The 20049-nt window shown below is 32.9% G+C and overlaps 1 protein-coding gene across 7 annotated transcripts in view; it reads right to left on the bottom strand.

Annotated features, from left to right (window-relative positions):
- smash (smallish) overlaps window positions 1-20049 on the bottom strand; it is a 149002-nt gene that overhangs the window by 19509 nt on the left and 109444 nt on the right. The window lies entirely within an intron of this gene.

Here is a 20049-nt window from a genome sequence, read left to right as displayed (position 1 = left end):
TTGAATCCGTCATTACGATATTATTCTTTGTTGAAGTGCGCTTGAATTGGACACTGATTTTGCTTGTGATTTGGATGTTGTTCGACTTTGGTTTTTTGAAGGAAAATTCCTAATACATACAATACACTAATACATATACAATATGCATAAAAATGTTTTTATTTATGGACTCAGTGATAGAAATGCTCGCAGCAGCACGTGTTTATCGTGAGCGTTATCCCAATCGGGATTGCTATCCTGATAACCGATTTTTTCTCAGAGTAAATAACGCATACTATGAAGGTCGTATTCCTGGAATTGGAAATCGAATAGGAAGACCTAGATCAGTCGATGATCGTCTAATATTGACAGAAGTAGAAGAAGATCCTTCAACTAGTACTCGCCGTATTGCTAGACGCACTGGTGTACCAAGAAGTACAGTGCATCGCATATTGAAGAGAAGTGATTTGCACCCGTATCATGTACGAGTGAGCAAGCATTAATACCAGGTGATTATCAACGACGAATTAATTTTTGTCGAGAGATGCTTGATGCTTGGATCAAATTTTTTTTAACTCAATAATTTTTTTAACATTTCTGCATATTCACGTGGAGTGTATGTATTAGGCAATTTCCTTCAAAAAACTAAATTCGAACAATATCCAAATCACAAGCAAAATCAGTGTCCAATTCAAGCGTACTTCAACAAAGAATAAGATCGTAATGACGGGATCAAGTTAAACACGCGTGTAGTTCCGAGCTATAAGCAAGTCACTGAAATAGTTGAAAGTCAAAGAAAATAATAGTGGGTTCAAGTATCGTCTATGATTGGCCAGAAACAATACAAAAGAATTCCAGCGCGCGCCCATAAAGGCAATAATTCTCGGAATAACTTATTGAGTTGACTACCTGATAATTTCTAATTTGAATGTTGTACGCCAATTTAACATTTTTTTAAATACTTTATACCATACAATTATACCTTTTTGTAATTTGTATGAGATGTAGAAGTTTTTAAAATAAAGTTTCACAGGGTCACCATACATTTTTTTTACACCAGCTTTGTTCAAACTTCAGTCCGTAAATTTTTAAAACGTAAAATTTTACCTATTTTTTGGTCTAATTTTGTTGTTGTTGTTAATTATGCATGAGTAGCATTTTAATTAGGAAGACTTATGTATTCTTAACAACCTTGAACAAAAAAATAAGAATAAAATAAAAACAGAAATGGTAAAAGTTCATATTAAGCTTACGTGGATGATATTTTTATCAAATTTTGAAAATAAAGCATAAATCAAAAACTTTATGGTTTAGGACAATAAATTTTAGTATTTTTGTTAGATAATAAGTCCCTCTACTCCCCATAACCCGTTGGTCCACTACTTACGGGACACCCTGTATATGCTATCTCTCTCGCACACCTCTCCACCAGGTGGCGGGGCGCACGATAATGTGCGGGCGCTGGATGTTTTTTCATTGAGTCGAAATCCACAACAGGTGGACGTTAAGTGTAAGCTTCAAATATAGGTAAGTATTTAATATGTGTTTTATTTTCAGGTAAAACACAGCTATTAAACACTTGACCGTAATTTGAAGCTTACTTCATTGAGACCTGTTTGTTACCCACCTGGTGTACAATGTGACGCCAATGTGAATTTGAATACATAAGTAATTACTTATTTCTTTATTTGAAAGAGTAAGGTGTGCAGATAGTATACCTACTAATAAATCACACAAATTTTTATATTATATAATATATTAACAATCCCAGATGAAAAGTTAATCAAATAAGAACCAAAAAGTTAATCATAATGATTAAAAGTATTAGAACTTATGAGATTGGTTCAAGCGTACCTTAGTTAACCTTTTTGGGCTTGAAAAGTTAAAGTTACTACAATTTCCACTATCTTTAGCGTAAATCTGCGAAAGCGTCAGTAACGACTTTCAATTACGCATTTAGATGTTACTTACAAAATGAAGCAACAGCTGATCCCGACGAGGCAAAAATACCTCAAACTCAAACCTTTATTTATTCAATTAGAACTCTGCAGAAGCATCATTGAATCATCTTAACATAGAATTACCAAATGTCTCAACTCACACAGTTTTAACCCAACCTGCTACAAGCGGACAAGAAGAGACCTTGGTCCTTACTTTTGGGGTCAGAAGTAAATTTAAAAGGTCACCCCTTGAATAAGGCAATAAAATAACAAAACAGGTAAATGGTTTAAATTATAATACAGATTTTTAACATCCAACTAAACCGTGCGGTATCTTTTAATGTTTAGAGCCAACGTCGCAATCATAATCTAAACATGGCTGGTACTTTCAGTACAATGCATGAATTATTTATTTAAAACTGATAGGTCATAAACTCTGTACTGGAAACAAATATACTGAACTCAAGAGACTAAAATGATAAAGAGCTTATCTGTGTCCCAAAACTGCAATTACTACAGCTAAGTACGTTACTTTTAATCAATTCAGTTTTAAGATATAATTATGATTTACATCAGAACTTATATACCGAAAGTCTCGGGACTACATAACGTGACTTATTTATAATAGTGTTTGTGCATAACACTAGGCAGTCAACAGCTATATGAACGTCAGATAGGAAAAGAGCCAAATTTATCCAGTCAGTAATAAAGGATTTTAACTATACTTATTATAATTCAACCAACTACTACTAGCTACTCCGTACGTCTTTTGGGTAGACGGAGGCAAATAGGATTTTTATTCCAACTATATCATTTGATATTTTGAAAATGTACTCCACATTTTCATACCGTCAGAGTCATTTTGCAGATTATAGTGGTGCAGCACTGAACACTGTCTATTAGGTGGCTGGTGCTGCTGACCGGGCCTTCAGTTCCGCTTTCCAGAATACCTTCACCCTTCTAGGTGCTACTACTACTGAAATAGCGGTACTCTATCGCGTCGTTCAGGTCTCTAACTGACAGGATTTCTCATATTATCGTAACAACCTCGCTCGTTCTAATGCTGGGGCCACACTAACGGGAAATGCCATTAATTAACGCGATAATGGACGTTAACTTTAGGTGTAGCCAGTATTATTTAACAACGGCATTAACATTGCCGTTTGGCGAGGCGATAGCTTTATCGCGACAATTAACGCAATGAAGCGGTCACACTACGTCCATCTTGCTAGAATTTTAGTAAAATTAACGCCGTTTTTATCGCCAACAATCGGCATTCACGTTGACCGTTCAAGTGTAGCCACCCACTTAACGCCTTAAAAATTATCGGAATAATTATCGCGATAAAGGGCATTAGCGTTAGACGTTAATGTGGCCCTAGCATTACGAGAACAAATTATCGCCAAGGAATTCTGCTGCAGGATAATGGCAAGAGAGATTATAAGCTTAACTATGCATTATTATGCTCAGGAATATGGTGGATTTTGAATACTATCGTCGTCTGAAAGTATCTCCTTTCGATTAACTTCATTAAGGATGCAGATCTGATCCCATCTTTGTTCCGTAGGAATGCTACGACAGTCTAAACGTTACACTGGACAAAGAAAATTGCCCTAAATATAGTCGGTTGTTCCAACATCCGTAATATGGCTAGCCTACCTTGCTAGCCCTTGATTGTAACTGCTACCAATGCAGGCATTGCTCTCGTGTTGTCCACAGTTGTGCGAGTGCAAAAATGAAGAACAGAGCTCGTGGCGAGCTATGTCCAATGAATCTGTGTTAAGATTATGACAGTATAGGACAGTTAGCTGTGGATGCGAAGACAGGACATTACTTTATTCATCCGTAAACACGCGAGGCAGCCACGGACAGCAATATAGCAAGAACTAAACTAGCAAAGTTTAGTTCGCTTACCAGACTTATATTTTAAAAGCCGTATAGTCTGTACCTACTGCATTTCATTTATTGCCCCCCCCCCCCCTCAAAGCAAAGAAATGAACAGTCATTTGGCAGAGCTTTCTCGTTAGGGTAGGGGTTCCAAGTAATATCTAATAATAAGAGGCTTTTGTTTGGATAGATTGACTTTCCGTTATTTATCCTCTATCCTATGTAACTCAACAGTCAGTATTCTCAGTATTCGTTGAGTACTTAAACGTTTTACGTAAATAGTTGTATATAACTTTATTATACAATATAATAATCCTGGTGGGATGACAAGAAACTTGTCTAACAAACGATTATCCTAATCCCTCAGCGATTTATTGTTTGAGCCCTGAAGAAAAATCTCATGGGTGCAATAATAAGGTCAAATGGGTTGAAAAACGAGTCAAATAAATTGCCTACAAGACCGGGCAACTAAAATAGGCCTATGAGAGGTCAAATATATGTAATCAATCGTTTGAAATTTGAAATTTGAAATTTGATTTCGTTTCGTCATTTGTTACATTCAATCGATTTGCGATTAAAAAATCTCTTCCGATGTTTTTATATGAAAATTGGTCGGCTAGTGCCATTGAATGACGATACCAAACATACCGTTGACACAAGGCTTGGTGACAATCCTCGAAACCACCGCCACAAATCATCTGTGAGATGATATTTGATCCGACTCGCCTTCCTTTGTTGTGAATAGGCTTTACATTGGTAAATACGATTTGTTCAATTCCAATTTCCATAATTGGTAAACCAATGGTGGTTTCCTGATTCCTGAAGCGTAAACTTTTAGGATACGAAGTATCAATTTCATGCGCCCATTATTTGACGTCTCTAACCTTTATTGTATTTATTAGGTCATATTACTATACTGCCCACTCTGAAGAAGATTTCAAAACCTTTTTCTACCTACCTTAGAAGAGTGAAGATCCGATACGGTCATATCCAAAACTTCTTTCGTGGGTCCTCGTTGACGAAAGCAAATATCTATGATCATTTTAATGATCAATCCTTTGTATATTTGCACCAATCGCCATCAAAGCCCCGCGAGGGCTGATATATATTTGCACCATGTCTCCGTGAGGTACTGTTGTAGTCAAAGCCCCGCGAGGGCTGATATATATTTGCACCATTTCTCCGTGAGGGACGGTTGTAATCAAAGCCCCGCGAGGGCTGATATATATTTGCACCATCTTTTCTGTGAGGGACGGTTGTAATCAAAGCCCCGCGAGGGCCGATATATATTTGCACCATTTCCCTGCGAGCGACAGCTGCGCGAGGGATGTTTGTAACTAGAAATAAGTAGGGCCTGCCAAAAAATGCTTAAGAGACACCCTGCAAGGGTGGATTTGACCTGGCTAACCCCTGCGAGGAGTAGTGGCCACATTTATGTATTCTGCTTCGAGCAAGAATACACCTTAGTGCTAATATAAAATTAGCAGTAAATAATCATTTAAATAATATAGCAATTAACAAGGTCCTTTAACTTATTTTCCAATGTTAGCGACAACTGTCCAGGATGAATTAATAAGAATTGATTTGACAATGGTAATTAATTATTATGTTTATATAAAAAAGAACTAACTATTTAATAAATTCATAATTCAAATCAATTCACTAAATTTTAAAATGAACTTCGATTCATATTTATTTTTGTTCATGCAATCGATGTAACATTTAGTTGCTTTATATCCGTTAACATTCCTTACGAACGCAACCATACCGTCGTAGGACGTTATATTTAATTGAACAAAATAATCTCCACTCACCCGCAATTTTTTACTTTTTGTCAAGGTGTACAAGTTTATAATATTATTCTAAAACGTTAGAAGTGAATTGTAAATCCTTTGAAATAAATGTATCTAAATCTAATTTATATTAAGGTATCTCGATAATTATTATACGATAACCCTTTCAGCACAAGTTCAGTAAACCAAAGAATTTAATTGTAAAATTTTGGTACTTACTCGTTTAAACAAAAAAGTTGCATCATTTGAAACATAGGAAACGTAATTTTCAATCAAATTAGCCGTGTGTAATATGTCTATTTTCACATAAAAACGGATCAGAATAATACTCATAAAAGGACACGTATAGACTACGGATAGTTTTGAATGTGTGGTACATTCATGGTACGTATCTACTATACATGAGCGAATTCCATCATTATTCAGTTGAGCGGTAACTCCCGTACGATTTATAAAATAATATCACAACATGTTCTGACATGTCGTGACTTCTTGGAGCTGACTCATCTCGTTCGATAATTTTTAGTAATAAACTATTATAGGAATTCCGAACCGTTCCTATAAGCGATAACGACAATGTAATAAAGTCGTAGCAATGGATTGTATGCCTGTAAAGCTTTGAGTTGGCTCATATCCATACTAAGTAGGTATTAATTGTAATTTTTCCAAGAAAAATTCACTTGTAACCTTGTAATAAAAACACATTATTAAAAATGAAATAAATAATTAAAAATATCTATATACAAGAGAGGGTATTTGATATATCTAGTAATATCAAATAATCACAAAAGTAATATTAACGATTCGAGTAAAGCCGAACGGTAACACCGTTAAAATAGCTTTACTCACAGTATTAAAAATTCAAATATTAATTAGTACATATTGCATAATGAAATATTTCAAAAGAAAAGTTACTATTTCAAGTAAAATGTAACGGTTGTATCGTTAATTTTAAATATCTTTATTCATGCTATTAAGTATTTAAGCATATTGAAAAATAAACTATTGCTGAAGGATTCGTTAAAAACCTCAGCATTCTAAATAAAGTCCAACGATTATACCGTTGACTTTAAAGATTTTTACTCATTTTTAAGTAAAATATTATTAGAATAGATGTAAAAATAACTCACTGTACCGATCCGACGGGATACACTTTTTAACACTTTTAGCACTTGCTTTAAGCAATACTTAATACTTAATAGCACCAAGGTTGTAGTCTTGTAGACAACCTTCTCGCGGCGGAAGCTAGACGCCAATGAAAAAACATCCAGCGCCCGCACATTATCGTGCGCCCCGCCACCTGGTGGAGAGGTGTGCGAGAGAGATAGCATATATACAACGGAAAGAGAGGGCAAAATAGGCGGAAAAAGCTAGGAGCCTTCTCAATGAAGTAAGCTTCAAATTACGGTCAAGTGTTTAATAAATGATTTTAATATATTTTCCAAAAATACATAGCATATACGGGAATTTATGCACTTTTTAAAACATGTTTTTACTGCATTTGTTTCGAAAATGTATATCTTGGACGGCAAAAAGATTGAAAGAAATATAGTACATCTCAGCCGATGCTATTAAAAATCTTCTAAAGCATTTTTTACACAAGGCTTTTTTAATACCATTAGGCTTATTACACATTAATTTATCTATACAAATATTATAAAGAGGAAAGGTTTGATTTTTTGTTTGTTTGTTTGTTTGTATGAATTGAATAGGCTCCGAAACTACTTGGCGGATTTGAAAAATTCTTTCACTGTTGGAAAGCTACATCATTTCTGAGTGACATAGGCTAGGTTTTATCCCGGAAATCCCACGGGAACGGGAACTATGCGAGTTTTTTTTGAAAACGCGGGCGAAGCCGCAGGCGGAATGCTAGTTACCATTAAAACCGTATCCAACTGCTAACAACGAGATCTGCACAAAGCCTAGCTTTCCAACAGCACTACATATTTGGTAACCAGCAAGGCAGGAAGTGATGTACCGCTTTTTTGGCGCGAGCCTTACTGTTAACTGCATGGGATCGCTAGAAATTCCGTGCGAATCGTGAAAATCTATTGCCTTTTTTTGCTGGCGCTACTTGTTTGTACTGTTAGACTTGTTTTGCTGACGGTTGACTTGAGGTTTAGAGTATGGTCGTATGGAAAATTTTGTTGTTGAGTTTTAGAGTAGACGATATTATAAGTTTTCTGACGAAGCGAGGGTACCAAAGTGAATTGCATTTAATATATTTATGTAAATTTAAGCTCCCTGGTGGTATATTCCTTGTTCTCAAAATTTTAATTATTTAAGGCTAGGTAAGGTATATTGAAAAACTTATTACTGTTTACATTTAAAGTTAGTAAAATCGTCTCTAATCTTACGACAAATAAAAATAAAGCACAGAACAATCATTGTATAGCCTGATAATAATCTCATTGTACATCACATTGTTTTGATGTTTTCATGTAGGTAAACTTTGGTGCTTTGGCCTCCAACTAAATTTGTAATTTACAAATTTGGACATGTTAACTGTATGCAACAATAAAACAACGACTTAGCAATTAAAATAAACACTAAAGTATGGACTTTACGAGCTACATTATCTTTATAGTTTATACCTAAAATATCTTTACGTATTGACGTCAACAAAATTTATAAGGCTGTACCTATGTCCTCGCGGCTTTGAGTGGGTTTCGTGTTGTGGGCGAGTACTAAGTAGGCTTTTTAACTATATATACCTTATTTATATGTAAATAATGATCATCTTGATGTTTATCAAGTTAACTGATGTGTTTTTTCACTAATTTGTTTTTATCGATTTTAATTACTACCTATACAGTATTCAATATTTTTCCTGTTTTAAGTTGGTACCTAATATTTAAAAAATCAGTTTAGAAACGTAGACTTGTTTCAGAATTAAGGCTAGAAACTAAGGCTAGATTCAATTTCTTCTAAAAATGTAATAGAGAATGGTACCTAATAGAGTAAAATACACAGCTTTACATGCCATCTAACCTGTTCAATATAAATGGTCCTTTTTATAGCATTTACGTGAAGTTAAAAGTCAACACAAAAGAGCGTTTTACATACAAAACAAACATAATTTAGTATATAACTTGGATGAGTCACATTTTCTCTGTCTTTTTTACTTTTTATGAACTTTGCGAACTAATTTATCATACTAATGCATTAAAAAGAATGTCGAATTACATCACATCTGGCAAGATCCTGCTATACCAGTATTTTATTTATTTATAGTAAGTAAAAGATAATTAAGTGTATAATAAAATCGACTGAGTCACTCGACCTTCGGAGCTGTGTGACTTGTTGATGACATTTGAAGGTGACAGGTTTAAAATCACTTATTGCCGTATATTAATCTTCTAAAGTAAATATGGTATGTGGTTTAAGTGTTAAGACAGTCTGTTATAATTAAATATAAACAATAATACATATTTCAGGACAATTTTCACACACAGCACGATCTGATCCTATGGGATCAGCTTTCGCTTGTGTCATGGAAACAAGATGGCTGATAAACATAGATATATAATTTTAAATAAATTATTATTACCTTATTTGAAGGGACCATATTTATTATTGCTACAAAACATCTAAATCCATTTTTGTTTGCTGAAATATTGTTATCAAATGGTTATAACGGCGTTTGGCGCGAAACTATGATGTCATTTTACTTTTGCAGGCTTTAAATTCACGCAAGGTACTGCATGTCTCCTCATGTATTCAAATATAACCTTTAAAATTTCATGCATATAAACGAAATATAAACATTATTCTGTCTTCGTATTGTGCCAGGTAATAATGTAGTCAGAGGTCATTTTCTTTTTACCATTATGTTAATAATAATATTATCTATATCATTCGCATTAAGTATATAGGTATCATTATTCATAACGTTAGGTGTTAAGAAAACAGGCCATGACGTGATTAGTGCAATCACACTGACGGTCATTATATAAGGCAGTACTTAAAATGCAATGTGAGAAATAAAATAAGCGCGTTTAGATTGCTACGGTTGCAACATTTAGCATAATTACCCTAGATTTTCTATGTCTTTTGTTCTAATAGTTTTTTCCTAATGTTCAATATATAGTTACAAGTTTCCAACTATCTGAAATCGATAAATAATTGTACCTTACACTAGTGATTTGCGGCATTTACTAGTTTCTAAAAACATTTAATCCATATTGTGTGCATTTGTTTATACTTAAGTCTATATACCTAAAACTCATTTTTTAACTTTTTATTCATTTACACTTTAACAAGAATTAACGAATAGTAATTTTCCTACAGTTTATCAACATAGATAATAACATAATATCATAAAAGAGTCTATAGCTGGGTTTGTTTATCTGAACAGCCAAATCTACAGTTGGTACCTCTAGATTATGGATAGATTGATTAATGAGAATGTTTTACGAAACTTTTCTGGAAAATTATGATGACTGCTAAATACGAAATCAAGTTACATGAAAACAATGTATTAAATATGCCCGATTATAGAAGGTCTATAACATAGTATCAACAGTGTTTTTCTTCCTTCTTAGATTATCTTTGTAAATTTTCCTCGCAAATTAATAATTGAGTAAATATTTATCAATAGAACTAAGTCATAGTTTATTTAACTTCTTTAACCTTTAATAGTTTTAAACAAAAACAAACATTTTGTAATAAAAATGCAAATAAATTATTTTGTGTAATTATATGTAACACTAAATTATTTATTTATTAAATGCCTATGATACTTTGAGAAATAACGAGAAATAATGGATAATATAAACAACTAGATTTCCGCCCGCGGCTTCGCCCGCGTTTTCAAAGGAAAACCCGCATAGTTCCCGTTCCCGTGGGATTTACCCTCTATATGTGTGCTAAATTTCATTGCAATCGGTTCAGTAGTATTTGCGTGAAAGAGTAACAAACAAACACACACACATCCTCACAAACTTTCGCATTTATAATATTAAGTAGGATATGTCCTGTAAAAAGCGCGAATGTATAATTTGTGAGATTTAAGTTATATAAAAAATATATACTTAATATTTAACTATGATTGTCGGTAAATGATAATAATTGGCTATCGGTAAGGAAAATTGGTTCGCGTGACTGTCTCCATTAAATATTTATGATATTGAGTTTAACGTGTATCTACAATATAGACATGTTTATCGATATTACTAAAATATGTTTAGTTTCAATTTATATTTGGAATTGTATTCGATTTAATAATAAGTTATTGAAGCAGAAACTTTATAATTTGCATAGTGGTAACTTTTATTACCCAAGCATTGAGATCATTTCATATAGGTACATCTTATATATAAAATTCTCGTGTCACAATGTTAGTCTGCATACTCCTCCGAAACGGGTGGACCGATTCTCATGAAATTTTCTGTGCATATCGGGTAAGTCTGAGAATCGGCCAACATCTATTTTTCATATGTACCACGGGCGAAGCCGGGGCGGACCGCTAGTATAATATAAAGATATATAATGTAAGTTTGTATTATAAAAAAATTAAAATATTAAGACAATAGGATTATTATTCTCGGGACTAAATTAACTTTGCTACTTTTGCTTTGTGAAAACAACTTAAATACTTGCTGTAAAAACATTTAACCTAAACAAAGTCACAATATACAACTAGTATATCAATTATTAGTAGGCTATATTGTAAGTTGATTAAATTATCTTGTTTACACTATCGATGTAAGTCTCGATTGAACACTAAGATTGTGCTAGTTAAGACTTCCTCTCGGCGTTTCCTGGATGCTCTTATCACGTGAGAAATGCTGTTTTAGTTAATTAATTACGTAATGTTTGTTTAGAAAAATATATCTTTCATATTATGTCTAATAGATAAAATCTAAATAGGTATAGATTAATTTTATTATAGCTGTGCCCCGCGGTTTTACCCGCATTTAAACAAAACAATTTAATAATTAATATTACATACGAGATCCACACTAATCCCACGCTATACTAATATGAATACACCAACGCGAAATTAAATAATTTATTTTTGCATGTTTGTCTGTTTGCACGCTCTCTCTTCACAAACTAAGTGATCATTATAAGTGCAGTTAAAATAAGAAATTGTATAATTACCAGATAAATCTCTGGCTCTTATCTAATGGGGCGTAATTTGAGCGACTACCGACCGACTGTGGGGGCTTAATTATTGTAAGGCGGTAAGTCAAAAGCGGTAGCGATCATTAATAGGTACATATGCCTATATAAGAAATTGTCATTTTTAAGGCTTTATTTATTTATATTTGAACATATTGAATGAATAATTTGGTACATAAGGCGACGTGAAAAAAATTCCGTCGATATTTTATAAATATTATTCATATATTTTGGCGGATATTATACATTCATGAACTGTTACTGCATATTTAAATGAAAATTAGAAACATAACATTTTAACTTAACATTAAAAAAATATAATTTTAGTAAGATAAAGGAATATCGTAAACGTGATTTTGGACTAAAGCGACGTGCTCCTCAAGTTAATACAGAAAAGCAACAAAAATTACAATAAAAATATTTTATCGTTAAAGTTTATAGCATAAACCGTGGTCAAATGTGTTTAAATAAGGATTGTAGCACACAGCTATTACATAAGAAATGCGATGCAACGCTATTAAATCGCCTAGATATCGCTTCCTGATTGATAAATTATTTATAAAGCATTGTTTGACTATATATAGCGCATGGTTTTGCTCGTGTTTGTCGGTACTAATAAGGTAAAAATTGTAAAGTGGATTAGGGGCAAATGCATTTTACATTTATTGGTGTTTTCGTTTTAATGGGTTAGATCTATGCCTTGTTATTTCTACGGAATGATTTTTTGTAACTTTATAAAGTAAAAAGTATTATAGATTATTTCGATTTAACGTTTCAGACGAGTTATTGCACCAATAATACCTACAGTTAAATAGCATATCACTATATAGTAAGTATAAAACAAAGTCGCTTTCTCTGTCCCTATGTCCCTTTGTACGCTTAAATCTTTGAAACTACGCAACGGATTTTGATGCGTTTTTTTTTAATAAATAGAGTGATTCAAGAGATAGGTTTATATGTATAATAACATCCATTAAATAGTGGAGAAGTACTGTTATTTTTGAGGTTTCTAATGTGATGTCGTAAATTATTACATTTTTTCCCCTTACATTGCAAACGCAGGCTGAACCCTACGATTTTTATCAAAATAATGTACTAAGTATTGTACACATTGAAAAGGTCTACAGAAAAGTCCGCGATGGTAACCCACAATAACTTTTTTTTGTCGTTTACTTTTTACGACAAATAATGGTTAATTTTCGAAGCGATTTTAACCAATACAGCTTTAATCCTTAACGAATTAAATACCTTGAATACATTGTTCATTTAATATAGATCTATATGGCCCTTTACACCGTTTGATTTAAGTGAATATTTTCGAAGATATTACAGATTTAAAAATTGCGGGACGTAGCGTTTGCGGCGGTACCGGCCGGCCGCCATTGCACCCGTGCGAAGCCGGGGCGAGTCGCTAGTATGCAATAAAAAAAAACAACTATATATAGGCTACAACGTCTACATTTTTATCATCATCAATAATTATTATAATTTATAACAATTTGCATAGAAATGCACATTGCACAGGCTAGAAATCTGATGAAAAAGCAGATTTGAGTGCAATTTTTTTCAATCGAAAACTTTAAAGGTAAAAGTTGATAGAAATAGAGTGGCTGGTTAATTAATTATTATCATTCAGACCATTTATTTAACGGGGTTGTTTAATAAAAATGCTAGGATCTTAATTAAACGACAGAACAGTTGTTTGTGTGTGTGTATGGTATCTAATAGTATCAACTATGGGACTGTGATTGCGTGTAACACCCCCGACTTCCTAATCACAGTTCGTATGACGGACACTTCCCGCCCCCCGGCGAGCTTTCTACCGATTATATTCGCTAATTACACAAACAGACATGACACTTTCACTGTATGTATATATTGGAATAATTAACTAGTCCCTTGCAACCACTTCCCATGGGTTTTCCCGAAAAAATTGTATGGTAGGTACTCGGTAAAGCTTTTTATGGTTACACAATTTTTAGGAGAGAAGTTTTTGAGTTTATTCCTTATATATAAAAAAATTAAAAAACGTTCCACTTTATTAAATTGCTATTAATATATTAGAATTATTAATTATGTACAGCAATCTATTATTATAATTAATTTATGTATAGCTTATATTATGTATTACGTAAAACAAATTCAGATGAAGCAGAGCAGTTTTGTTTTTTTGATTCATAATTCATTAATTCAGGAAGTCGTTATTCTAAATTTATATGGTTTTTGTATTGTAATGCGACATTTTGGATTATGTAGCATAATAATTTTATTAAAATTTGAGAGTAATAAACCTATTTTTATGCTTTTTGGGATCAAATTTTAGTCCGTTAATAGGCTTTACATATTATTATGTCCTACACTACCCACTTTTTTCGCATGAGTGACACAAATACGATGGGAATAAAACTAAATCAGCCAATTAATTAAGTGCCTAGCTTCTTAATCAAACACCGTTTAATTAATAGTCTGAAAGATTTAGCTAAATTTCGAGATATATCAACTAAGACTTCCAGTATGTACAAATTGTACAAAGGTACAATTTATTTATTTAGTTTAAAGGTGAAAGGTTTGGCAGGAAGCAACTAGAATAAAAAGCCCAATCCCTTCACCTCACAGCAGATGGTTTTCGTAAAGCATTTCACACAGACGGACAGATTGACCGGTAATCGTGGTCATTACAACTTTCTACTCGATTACGACTCTTTATCGATACCTTTGTCTAGGAAACGGATCTAGATAGTTTATCATTTAGATAATAATGTATAGTGTAATTAAATTTTCATTCTTGTTTTGTTGGTGTAGAGTTGAATTGAAGTTGTTGATGAAAATTATTTATATTTTATTTAACTCAGTGTTTGACAAATTATAACAATAAAGGATTCAGTCTATATTAAGAAATGAGTTGGTAGTATTATTTGTTTTCATTTATTTTATATAAAATTTATATCGATTATCTAGACTTCTGACTTAGTAACCACACTATATTCTTAAGCTATCGTTTCTGAATATACTATATATTTCGTAATTGAAATCACACAATCTTGAATACACCATTAAATAAGATAATAACAAAATAATCAAAAATAATTATTTTAATTCCACGACAATTACGAAACACCTAAAGCTCAGACGTCTAATCCCATACAGTTATGTATGACATACGGACAGCTAAATTAGATTATACGAATTAATATAATTACAAAATTGTATATTTGCAAACAGAAATCGTCACAGGCGGTTATTACAGTCAAATGTCAGTTTGGTATTAAGTTGCGACAGATAGCTACTGCAGTTATCTTGGATGGTGACTTAGCATTTACTTATAATACTATGTAGTACACATTTATTGTAGATTTATTCCGTGTACTGTGTACATCTATGTTTTTGAAAATAATGTTATTAAGTAAATATCTATTAATTGAAGAAGGTTTCAGATGATCTTTCAGATATTTTGGAAGTCGAAGAATGCGTAATTAAATAGTATTTGCGCAAAACATCTCAATAAAGAAACAATAATTCATATTTTCATTGGATTTATATTATTAAACATACATTTACATTACAGCCCTTTCATAAGAAAGATAATTCTATAATTCTAAACCAAATTTTAGAAACAATAGACAAGATTTTCCAAATTTAAAAGAATAGGGTGGGATCATATGGGATAGTGGGATAAACAAGTATTACGTAGTGCAATCAGGATGTTATAATCCGTAGCGAATCTCAGGTAATCCCATAATCATATAGGTAATCCCATACAGAGACATAACAGCAAGTAATTGTTATAGATGACGGTCATTTGTTACGTTGTTTAGTTGGGAAACTATGGGTAATGAAGGTTTTAAAGATATTAAAAGAACACAGTGAAGCCCGATGCCAATACTAAACCTTCACGACTCGACACGACAATACTAAACCATCAAAACTACACTATGAGAAGCCTAACTAGGAAAAAGCAAAGAAGATGTAAAGAAAAAAAGTAAAAATTCATAATTCCTAATTCGTATTATATTCGTAACTCGTAATTTAAAAATTCGTAATTCATAATATTTGACTTCAAAAACAAAACGAAAAAGATACAAATTATTATACATCTCCAAAAAAATCGCTAAAATCTAAGATCCTTCGATCGCTTTTGGGCACTTTCGTTAAAAACGATCATATATTATAAGTACTAACTGATTATTATTCAATACGAATACATTCACAAAACGAAACATAAGATACATTACATCAACATCACATATTGTAATCGTAATTTACACTTGCAATGCATAATACTTATATAATTGAAACATGACCGCTATGAAATGATACCCAAAGAATCAGAGCGAAGTTGGCTTCATGTCATGTGATACTCACTTCACTTTAGATATTAGACTATAAAGGGATATTCGTTACTAAAACTGCTGGACCGAAATATTTTCCATATTTTAGCACATACATAGTTTTAAGTATATGCCTTCGTATTTGTAAATTTTAATGTGTGTTTACCATGAATCTTTAGAGATTCGTCTATAGAGTCGATGACACATAGCAGTACCTACAACATACTAATGACATACTATTTCATGTAGGCAGCTATGAAACACTATGTTTTGTGTTTTTATTACTTTTAAATTATTATTAACTAGCGGTCCGCCCCGGCTTCGCCCGTGGTACATAATATTTATTTTTTCTCTACATAAGAACCATCCTCGTAGCGTATTTCCAAACTATACATAGCCAGAACGCAACCATAGGAAACTGCTCGTGTATACTTTGTAATGCTGTTTTTAAGTTTGTTATTACAAAATATACACGAATTATGCGTACTGATCGTGTATACTTTGTAACGCGGATGCTTGCTTCTTCGTTCCAAAGTATACACGATCAGTACGCAAAATATAACTAAATATACCTACTACACCACTTACGCTTGAGCGAAATAATAAATATGTAGGCAATCAAAGACTTGTACAGCTATATCTATCTACTTTTATTATTCTTGATTGATTCAGTTAAATATCCAGGAATAAAAATATTATAAGGTGAGCTTAGAAAAATAAATAGGTAACAGATATAAGGGTTAGGTTGGGTTAGGTTAGGTTCGTGTTTTTTTTTAACTACACAAAAATAGGAGCCCCGCGAAGCGGGGCTCCGTCGCCTCGCAACCGCCTTCTTCTGGACTTATTAGATTCTTACATTTTAGCACTTGTAAGTTTAAGTCGTGCAGTATAGTCGGGAACGAAGACACAAGCATCCTCGATACAAAAAATATACGATCAGTACGTAACATTACATACACAATACACATGCATTTTAATAATAGATTTCAAAACAGCAATACAATAATATAAACGCGAGCAATGGAAAGACGCCGCGCTTACTCCGAAGCAAACACGATTAGTCCGCATGCGTACTGGCGCTGTATATTTTGGAGCGCTATTCTTACTTACTTCACTACAAAGTATACGCGAGTATTTGCGTACTGCTGTTGTATAGATTGGAAGAACTTTGTAAAAAAGTTATTTCCAAACTATACGTGATTAGTTTCACACCGTTGCGTACTGGCCTTGTATAGTTTGGAAAGACGCATCCTCGTACTTCAAGGAATATAATAAAAAAAAGAATTATCGAAATCGGTTCAGCCGTTCTCGAGTTATGCGCTTACCAACACATTTTGCGATTCATTTTTATATAATATAAGAATAAGTGTTAGTAGTTGTTACCATATGAAAATTGTCTATGTTAATTCATAATATATGATTTCCGTGGGTATAGCTTGTATCTGTATGTTAATAAAATTGGCTTTAAAATAGTAACTAAAGGTTATGTACAATCATAGAAATATTAATAACTAGCATTCCGCCCGCGGCTTCGCCCGCGTTTTCAAAGAAAAACCCGTTCCCGTAGGATTTTCGGGATAAAACCTATCCTATGTCCTTTCTCGGGTATCAAAATATCTCTATACTAAATTTCATGCAAATTGGTTCAGTAGTTAAGGCGTGATTGAGTAACAGACAGACAGACAGAGTTACTTTCGCATTTATAATATTAGTATGGATAGTTACATATATTTGATAGTTGATACTAATACCAACAAAATTAATTAACAACTAGCTTTAAGATATACCGAAGCGTGACCAAAAACACCACAAACAGCGAAGCATCACAGACAGACAGACAATACATATTTAGTTACATTCTCAATGGATTACCCAACCCATTGTCGGATAGAGTATCTATGTGAGAAGCAGATGCAGGAAATGTTACGTATGTGGTTTTACTATTGTTTTAGATTCTTTTCACGTATTGGTCACTAGATAGTACATTTACATGTTTAATAATATAAACCATTTATTGGTATATAAACTTTTTGCAATACAAAAATAACTGGATGTTTTCTGCAACTACAAAAGGTGTAAATGAAATTTCAATAAGATTGATTTCACGATTATGCTATTATTTTTTAATTAACCATTATATTTATCATGATGTAGGTACCTACTTCATTCATGTCCTTTTTACGTAAAAGTTTGTAAGGATGTTAGTTGATTATTCATTCACACAATATCACCTGTTAGCATATGTATGATATTTAGCACAGAAATAGATTAGTATTCCAACTATGACTCCAGCTTGTGTTCGATATATGAAAACCAACTATATTTTCTCAATCAGAGCCCTACAAAATATCCTCTAATTTAGACAATACAACAAAGTGAATTCCATAAACAAAGCACTCAAGAATTCGCCTAACCAAATACGCACAAACGCCAAGCATTCAAAACATGGCAATTAATAGAAAACTGTGATATTCTCGTAAACAGTTCTACGAATCTCTGTATAAACATCCTCTGAACAATCTTTGTGCTAACTTTGTGAGTAACTAGTTTATGCTTCATTAAAAATGGATATTTTCAGTTATTACGTGTTCTGTTTATTTTTTAATGTAACACATGTAACGCCTGATTACGATGGGAAAATGAATAGATATAGATAATAGAATAGATAGTTATAATCTTACGTCAAAAACCTCTAAATAGGTTATTCATTCACAATTATAAATTATTATGTATGATAAATTATTATTTTCATCGTCTAAGCTCAAATAAATATTAGATCAGCCTTTAGTCTCATACAATATATCCAGATAGGTACATCAAAGTTAGAATAACAACTTTAATTAAATCACGAACTAATGACTTGCCATGAACCTGAATGACATCAAGAAAGTTCTAGTAAACGAAACACACATCGACACTTGAGCACAAAACTTGTGGGTACGACAAAATGTAACAGCTGGATGCGCATGCGCCGGTAATCTGATCAGTCAGCGCGCGGCCACCGAGCGCGACGGACGTAATCCACACCGCCAGCTGACTTGTACGAAAGTTGATTTCCTTTAGAAATTCGTGTGTATCGATTAAACATGTTTGGTCGGATGAAAACATGTTGGAAATTTGTTTAAGCTACGTGTAATTATGTGGAACAATATAACGGAAATGTTAAATCTACCTGAATAGAACATCGTGTATGTTTGTATCCAAACTACTCTGAAACGTCTTCACTGATTTTAATGAATTTCTGTATTTGGTATACTGAATAGTTCGTAAACTATTTTTTAAAGTGATAATGGAGTCCTGAGGCAGAACGTTTACCAGATCATAAAGTATATGCATAAACATGTCATAACTCAATAAGATGACATCAACGCAAGTAGGTACGTTACGCATTCTGACGCGGTACAATCGATTGAAAAGTAAACAAAAACAACAAAACCAAGGTTTGCATTCTAAATCGCTAATAACAGTCCCACGTATTACGTGGCTGGCATAAATGATTGATTTTACATCTAATATAGCTTAGAATATTGCAATGGTAATTAGGGGCATTCGATTTTATTAGGTAATGCTAGGACACGTACATCTTACTATATGTAATTTATGTTTAATGTTAATTCGTGGATCTGATTCCTGGTTGATTTATGGAAGTTTTAATGAGGTTTTGTAAGAACCTAGTATTCGGTTTTATAGTAGAGGAGGTTACAAAGGCATAAATAATACACAGATTTCAAATATTTCAATCGTCTCAGTTTATGTTACATTGTTACCTAAGTAAGATAATATCGCCAAATATGTGTATGCTAAAATAATGACAAGCATTCCATAAATTATCGTTATAAATATTAATTTCCCTCTTAGAAGAGTTATCCTGTTTGTCGGAGAGTCATAATGACGCTCAAAAATTATTCAAAGCAAAACTCTGCCTACGCAATTATTGGGCAGAGTTGTCTTATCATCGATACAAATTGAATATTACTCCCAAGAAATAAGGTGTTT

Source organism: Colias philodice, chromosome 20 (assembly GCF_061535455.1).
Source record: "Colias philodice isolate Cphi_HAF_F1 chromosome 20, ilColPhil1 Martin Lab GWU primary, whole genome shotgun sequence".
In the NCBI taxonomy this organism is placed as follows: Eukaryota; Metazoa; Arthropoda; class Insecta; order Lepidoptera; family Pieridae; genus Colias; species Colias philodice.
Note: the sequence above shows the minus strand (reverse complement) of the source record. Positions and strands in the feature narration are given on the sequence as shown.